Raw genomic sequence first — 8968 nt, forward strand, 5'->3', positions numbered from 1 at the left:
ACAGCATGGGATACATTTTCATTGTTATGCTGATGATACACAGTTATTATATATTTAACCATGAAACCTGATTAATCCAATCAGCTACTTAGACTACAAACATGTCTTAAAGACAAAAATTTGGAAGACCCTAAATTTTCTGCTTTTAAATTCAGACAAGACAGAGGTTGTGATTTATGGACCTGAGCATCTTAGGAATAAATTTTGCAGTCTTTCACTTGATGGCATTAACTTGGTCTCTAGTTCTAAAGTTAAAAACCTTGGTGTTATTTTTGATCAGGATATATCTTTTATCCCCTATATTAAAAACATTACCAGAACCGTTTTCCTCCACTTGCATAATATCACTAAGATTAGAAACATGTCCAAAAATGATGCAGAAAAACTGAGTCATGCATTTATCACGTCTAGACTGGGCTATTACAATTGTTTACTATCTGGGTGTCCAAAAAGTTCTTTAGAAAGTCTTCAGCTGTTTCAAAATGCTGGTGCCAGATTTTTTATGAGAGTTTATAGGAGAGATCATATTTCTCCAGTTTTAGCTTCTCTCCATTGGCTCCCTGTCAAATCCTGAATTGAATACAAAATCTTACTTCTAACCTACAAAGCTCTCAATAACCTAGCTCCATCTTATGTTACAGATCTTATTGCTTCATACTTTCCTAACAGAGCACTTCACCCTCAGACTGCAGGCATATTTGTGGTTCCTAGAGTTTCTAAAAGCAGAATGGGAGGAAGATCTTTCAGTTATCAGGCTCCTCTCTTGTGGAACCAACATCCAGTTTCTGTCCATGAGGCTGACACATTGTCCAGTTTTAAGACTGGGCTTAAGACTTTCCTTTTTGATAAATCCTATAGTTAGTGTTGGCTTGGGTTTCTTGATCTATCCCTTAGTTATGCTGCTATAGGCTTAGACTGCTGGACAAACTGACCACATTTCTTCACTATACTACTGTCTTTACTTACTCTGCTCAACCTGTTTTGTATTTGGAATATTTTCTATCCTTGACATGTGTTTTTGTCTTTCAGGTACACCTGCACCTACATCTGAACCTACCATTCTATGTTCGTCTGTCTCTCCTTCCTGTCCTCTCAAAGAAGCCGGTCAAAGCAGATGGCCGCTTGTCCTGAGCCTGGTTCTGCTGGAGGTTTCTTCCTGTTAAAAGGGAGTTTTTCCTTTCCACTGTTGCCACTGTGGTTGCTCAGGATGGGAGACTGTGATGAAGTGAAGATTCAACTTGTCTGCTGGATTCCTTAGAAAGAGAACTTTACTAATTGGCTTTTCTATATACAGTGCCTTGCGAAAGTATTTGGCCCCTTGAACTTTTCAACCTTTTGCCACATTTCAGGCTTCAAACAACCATTCATCCATCCATTATCTTTACCCGTTTGTTCCATTTTGGGTCACGGGGGTCGCTGGTGCCCATGTCCAGCAATCACTGTGCGAGGGGCGGGGTACACCCTGGACGGGTCGCAAGTCCATCACAGGGCCACATAGAGACAAACGACACAAACAACCATTCACTCTCTCACTCACACCTAGGGACAATTTAGAGTTACCAATCAGCCTAACATGCATGTTTTTGGTCTGTGGGAGGAAACCGGAGCACCCGGAGAAAACCCACGCATGCACGGAGAGAACATGCAAACTCCACACAGAAAGGCCCCTGGACCGGGGTTTGAACCAGGGACCAGCTCGCTGAGAGGCAGCAGCTCTACCAGTTGCGCCACCGTGCTGCCCCGGCTTCAAACATAAAGATATAAAATTTAAATTTTTTGTGAAGAATCAACAACAAGTGGGACACAATCATGAAGTGGAATGAAATTTATTGGATGTGTCAAACTTTTTTAACAAACAAAAACCTGAAAAGTGGGGCGTGCAATATTATTGGGCCCCTTTACTTTCAGTGCAGCAAACTCACTCCAGAAGTTCAGTGAGGATCTATGAATGATCCAATGTTGTCCCAAATGAATGATGATGATAAATAGAATCCACCTGTGTGTAATCAAGTCTCTGTATAAATGCACCTGCTCTGTGATAGTCTCAGGGTTCTGTTCAAAACGCAGAGAGCATCATGAAGACCAAGGAACACACCAGACAGGTCCAAGATACTGTTGTGGAGAAGTTTAAAGCCGGATATGGATACAAAAAGATTTCCCAAGCTTTAAACATTCCAAGGAGCACTGTGCAAGCAATCATATTGAAATGGAAGGAGTATCAGACCACTGCAAATCTACCAAGACCCGGCCGTCCCTCTAAACTTTCATCTGGAACAAGGAGAAGACTGATCAGAGATGCAGCCAAGAGGTCCATGATCACTCTGGATGAACTGCAGAGATCTACAGCTGAGGTGGGAGAGTCTGTCCATAGGACAACAATCAGTCGTACACTGCACAAATCTGGCCTTTATGGAAGAGTGGCAAGAAGAAAGCCATTTCTATAAGATATCCATAAAAAGTGTCATTTAAAGTTTGTCACAAGCACCTGGGAGACACCAAACATGTGGAAGAAGGTGCTCTGGTCAGATGAAACCAAAATGAAACTGTTTGGCCACAATGCAAAATGATATGTTTGGTGTAAAAGCAACACAGCTCATCACCCTGAACACACCATCCCCACTGTCAAACATGGTGGTGGCAGCATCATGGTTTGGGCCTGCTTTTCGTCAGCAGGGACAGGGAAGATGGTCAGAATTGATGGGAAGATGGAAGGGGCCAAATACAGGACCATTCTGGAAGAAAACCTGTTTGAGTCTGCAAGAGACCTGAGACTGGGACGGAGATTTATCTTCCAACAAGACAATGATCCAAAACATAAAGACAAATCTACAATGGAATGGTTCACAAATAAATGTATCCAGGTGTTGGAATGGCCAAGTCAAAGTCCAGACCTGAATCCAATCGAGAATCTGTGGAAAGAGCTGAAGACTGCTGTTCACAAACGCTCTCCATCCAACCTCACTGAGCTCGAGCTGTTTTGCAAAGAAGAATGGGCAAGAATTTCAGTCTCCATGTGCAAAACTGATAGAGACAAACCCCAAGAGACTTGCAGCTGGAACTGCAGCAAAAGCTGACGCTACAAAGTATTAACGCAAGGGGGCCGAATAATATTGCACGCACCACTTTTCAGTTTTTTATTTGTTAAAAAAGTTTGACACATCCAATAAATTTCATTCCACTTCACGATTGTGTCCCACTTGTTGTTGATTCTTCACAAAAATTAAAATTTAATATCTTTATGTTTGAAGCCTGAAATGTGGCAAAAGGTTGAAAAGTTCAAGAGGGACGAATACTTTCGCAAGGCACTGTATTTTCCCATTCAATGATGAAATTAGTTCTCTGCATTTAACCCATCACACCTGGGGTACACGCAGGTGGAGCAGTGGGCAGCTATTGAGCACCCAGGGATTTTGCCATTCCTTGAAAGAATGCATGTAACACTGTTCTGTAAAACGCTGATGGCATCTGCTCTGGAACAAAGTCTACAGCTTCACGTGCTCCCTAAAGGGTTTTTATGATAAAGTGCTGGATCTGCTTCCAAAGTTTTTCCAAAGCAGTTTCTTTGAAACATTCCCCCCGACATCCTTTATGAAATATTCTCAACATGTGTTTCTATTTACCTCAAACTGACATCCACCTACAGCTGCATGCTGCTGCTTTTAGTAAAGCCATGGTGAGGAAAACAAATATTTCACACAGAGGCTGGAATTGACAAAGAGCTCTGTTACAGGAAGCCTTAAGGATCGCTCTGAACTACACATGTTGACAAAAGAGCTATTTTCAGATTCTCAAACTGTTCCTAGAGAGCTATAAAATTTCATTTAAATGTTCATGTTGTTTTAGGGATGCACAATATTTGATTTTTGGCCGATATGTTAAAACTTACAGTATTTGACCGATAGCCAATAACCGATACCAATACAGATATTTTTCCCCTAGATCTACTTACAGAGACTACATATCTTTCTCTGCTGTGGAATTAAAATACCACATTATTCTACATGGTCTTTGTCAGTTTGGCCTGCTACTAAATGCAGATGTCAAAAAGGAGGTTGAAAATGATGTTACACTATATAAATATAAAATATATTTTTTACAAAACAGTGCCTTTTATATTGGTGAGTTATTTTAATGGAATGGCCGATGTCCGATATTTAACTTTATTGCTAATATCAGCTGATACCGATACCATGCTGATAATATTGTGCATCTCTATTTGTTTTATGAAGCAAGTAAATGAAAAAATTGCCCACTATTTCGTTTAAAATAATTTAAACTATACAATTAATGAGACAACAAATGTTTATCAGTTTTAATTCTAGAATAACTTAAAGGAACGGCTATCACCAGAGTTTTATATTAAGGTTATGATTTCATGAGAAGAGATTGCATTATATCTGTTTTGGGCACGTTTTGTAAATGACATCATGCACAATCTAATGCCATAAAGTGAGATCTTGCGAGATGTGTTTGCGCTCAGAGAATATGTTGTTACTGACATTCAGCTACTACTACATCAAACTTTAGCTCAATATTTGCACATTTGGCTGCTTTATGGCCATTTTGGGTTCTAAAGGTTGATCAGCTGTCACAGCCATCTTGAATTTGGTTGACTTTAAAAGCTAATACATTTTAAATGTAAATTTCAGCAAGTTTCATTCAAATACGTCTAGCGGCTTATGGGATATTTCGCTAACAGACGGACTCTACAAAGAAAAACTCCATTTCAGTTTATTTAAAAATTGACAAAATATTTATGGCAATTAAAAAAAAAGAAAAAGAAGAAAAAGGCAGCCTCCTCCATTTGTATGAATAAAATTATTTTTTTGAATTTAAAAAAGGAAAAAGTTCCCATGCATTGTTTTGTGAAGACCCTCTAAAGCCCACCAGACCTTTCAGGTATGGTTGCCAAAAATGAGGCCTTGCTTTTTGGTCTTTTGATAGTCACATGCAAGTTTTTTTATTTTTTTTGCTCTTTTCAACCAAATTAAAACAATTTTGTCAAACTAAAGGAGAGGTGGAACTCTGCAGCAACATCTGGTGGAGAGAAAGAATTGATTCTAAGATGAGCTGAACTCCAGCTCGCCAAAATTTTTAAAGAGGCTCTAAAATGTAGAAGGGGATCACAACATAGTGAGTGGAAAAAATCCGAAATTTAGGGATAGAGGAAAATATATATATATTACTGCGAGAAACGCTTTATTTTACTTGATAAATACTGGATTAAATTTTGTATGTACATAGTATTTGAATGTGGCCAATTTTTCCATAAAATAATTGTGCTTATTTACTGCACCCGATAAAATAAATAAAAACACAAACAACAATAAATGCATTGCTGTTTTATTTCCCCAAAAATACAATAAAAGGGTTATTTAGTTTTAAACGTTTATCAAATGATCACTTTCTGAAAGTTTTATCAATTTCTGTCCATGAGCTCATGAGAAATGTTGCTAACAGCCAGATTTCCTCTTGATTTTAAGTTCAAGTATCTTTATTGTCATTTGCATCACATGTGGCACATGAGGTGGAACTAAATTGTGTACTCAAGGTCCCAGTTATATCCAGCAATAGCAAAAATATAAAGTACAAAAAAAAAACAGTATATAAGAATCTAAGATATATGCTAAGATATACGTTAAACACTAATTATGTAAAATAATACGGTATATTAAACAGCAGCCCGAACATGAGTTTGTAGTGAGTAGAGGGGTATGAATTAATACAGCAGCATGAGAGAGTCAGCAGCATGAGATCAGCAGCATGAGATCAGCAGCACAGATGTCACATATCATCCCGTAAAGTGGCATTACAGTGATTTTATTCCCCCCCTTGTTGATAGTTGGAGAGAATTAATACCTCACTAACACTCAATGATAGAACATAAAAAGATTTGACATCTTTGATGTACAAACAGTTTACTCTCAAAAGTAAAATAAACTATTTGAATGTTTAAATGTCATACTTACTGAATTTGTGAACCACAAGCTCAGATCCAAATGCTGAAATCAAATTTTTGAAAAGAACCTCCTTCCAGCAAAATGACCCACATAAATAAAATAAAATAAAATAAATGTGAAAACAGAGTTGATGAACATTGAACTAAATCTGCCTCATGTTTAACTTAGCTCTTCCCTCAAAGGAGAAAGTAACCATGAAATAAAAGGAAGTTTATCTCCAGCCGAATGAACTGATGATGTTTTTGGTTGCGGTCAGTGGCCAATAGTGTCTGATATGTGAATGGGTCATGGGTCTCCCTGCAGGAAGGGTAAAACACGAGGAGCCAAAATCAATACTGTTAATAAGCCATCAAAGGAACAAAAGAGGTCAGCTCCACTAGACAGCAAGAGATTAGAGCGGGTGATCCTGTCTGGGTTCAGCCATCAGAAAGCTCAGGTTCTGCAGATCCTGACAGGTTCTACAGAAAAAAATGTACTGTACACATTTATAGGACACAGAGATGCAGAACATATCAGCTTTGGTTATAGCAGTCAGGAATAACAAACAAAAAGTAACACAGGTTTCTCACAACCAGCATCATATAATATTTATGTATTTAGAAATACAAATTATGGCTGTAAAGAACCCTTTTTCCAACTTTTTCCTCTTTTTTGCATAAAAGGAAAAAAAATATTGTCATTCTATTTGAAGGTTTTGTACAAAATAAATTGATTTTATTTACTAAACAAATATTAGTCCTGATCAGTTATTTATTTATTAAAATGTATTTATTTATTAAAATGTATTTATTTAGGGCTGTTATGTATTTAGTTATAATTGTGTTTATTTGTTGTGTCTTTTCTTGTGGTTTTCATTTTGGAGAAGTGGTCTTGACTACCATCAGCCTTCTTTTCTTGTCAAAAGCAAAAAATTTATATTTGTTTGTAACAGAAACTGAGCTATTATTTGGTGTGAGAGTAGTTGACTTATTCCCACCACATGCCCTTAGCACTGACATTACACAAGGCCTTTCTTTAGCATGCAAGGCAACGGACAATATGTATTCTTTTTAATTGTTGATTATTGTATTATACATAGATATATATGTATATATATGTATATATATATATGTAGATGTATACATTCTATATACCCGGTATTCTATTGGCCGCTCCCTTCTGCAGGAATTCCCACAGAAAACAAACTCGTATGAAAGATTTGTCAATTATTTTCCACCCTTCCTGATGCATCTTACCCTTCCTACAACTCCAGCTGACCTGATGTTTTTGATGTAATCCTTAGACATCTGTGCAAAATAATCCTTACGCTAATTTTTGTTGGACTGACACGTTCATCAGGACCAACGTTCATGGATGAAGGACACATTTTCTTTCCATTCAACTTTTATTTAGACAGTTTAATCCCATTGACCCTCGAAGCCTCATTTACAAGAGAGACCTGATTTCAACAACGAATGAAGACAACAATGGACAAAAGCGACAACACTAGACAATTATGAAAAGGCATCCAGATTTTTTTACAAATTAAAATAAGATGGCAAAAAAAAAAGTGGCAAAAACAGCTTGATTCTAAGGCGAATGTAGAAAACTAAAAACAGGAACATGTCTGCATTGGTTCTTTCTAGGAGTCCAACAAATGCTTAAAGCCACTTACAGAGGTCAAGGCCGAGAGCTCCAGATCTTTTTGTAAGATATTCCAGGAAACAGGAGCGGAGAAGGCCCTTTTGCCTAGTTCAGTCCGCACTGAGGGGACACTGCAGGTAATAATGTCCTAAGAGCGCACGCTGTAGCTGCACTCACGCAGAGACACGTAGGAGGAGATGTATGGTAAATGGTAAATGGACTGTACTTATATAGCGCCTTTCTACCTTATTGAGATGCTCAAAGAGTTTTACACTACAATCTGTGCCTCATTTACCCATTCATACAGCACTCTATTATATCTTTACAAAGCTAATTGAACAAATCATTCTAAAGAGACTAAACAGAGCTTTATCGCATTCATACAGCGATGGGACACACATTGGAGGCAATTAGGGGTTCAGTGTCTTGCCCAAGGACACTTGGGCATGTGACTGCTGGATGATCCAAACCCCCCAACTCTTGCAATGCAGGATGACTGCTCTAACCATTCAGCCATAGCCGCCCAATATGAAGGCAACAGACCAAGAAGGGATTAAAAAATGAAAAAGTACCAGTGAGAAAGTGTGTGTGAAGTTAATGATGTCCAGTTAACCAGTGAATACAGGGCCCAGTGGTGGGTACGATAATCACAGCCAGTTATGAATCTTAGAGCACCATGTTAAACAGCATCCAACATCTGCAGGGTGTACCAGGGTAGGTGCGTTCATGTAAATAATATCACCGTAATCAATGGAGGGATTACAGAAATGAAATGTCTCAGCAAAAAAAAATAAACCGTCCAGATGACCTGACTGAACATTGTTGGATTGATCAGGACCAACTGAAACAGTGGACCGGTGCTTAATTTGAACCGGATCCTGCCGGAACAAGATCTGGGAACTTTCTTATTTTGACAAGGTGCGTTGCATCAACTGTTTGTTTGGATTTGGCAACTCAAATCTCTTCACCTAAAAGTCCAAAGTCATCTCGCATTTTTATTAAAAACTCAAAAATATAATTAAACAGCACAACTACATTGCAAATCAGTTTGACAGTTTAAGTGGGTTATTGTTAAAATCTTGATTATCTATTAAAAATACAATGAGAGGGAGGAGAAACATGTCGGCGGACAGGTGAACTGCGTCTCGGCTGAGCTCCCGTCGGCCCCACTGAAAAGTTGCCTTTTATGATTATACCCTCACTGCCTTAAAGCTGGATTTTGTCTTTGAGACTGGTATCACTGCATAACTGGATCAACAGATTTGTGATATGGTCTCGAAGCAAAAGAAGTCGAAGGTTTTGGTCTCTTCTCCCGCACGGCCCGCTGCCGCCGCCGCTGCCACCGCTGCTCCCGCCGCCGCCGCTGCCGCTGCCGCCGCTGCCGC

This window comes from Nematolebias whitei, chromosome 18, assembly GCF_014905685.2.
Source record: "Nematolebias whitei isolate Nwh7 chromosome 18, NemWhi1, whole genome shotgun sequence".
Classification (NCBI taxonomy): domain Eukaryota; kingdom Metazoa; phylum Chordata; class Actinopteri; order Cyprinodontiformes; family Rivulidae; genus Nematolebias; species Nematolebias whitei.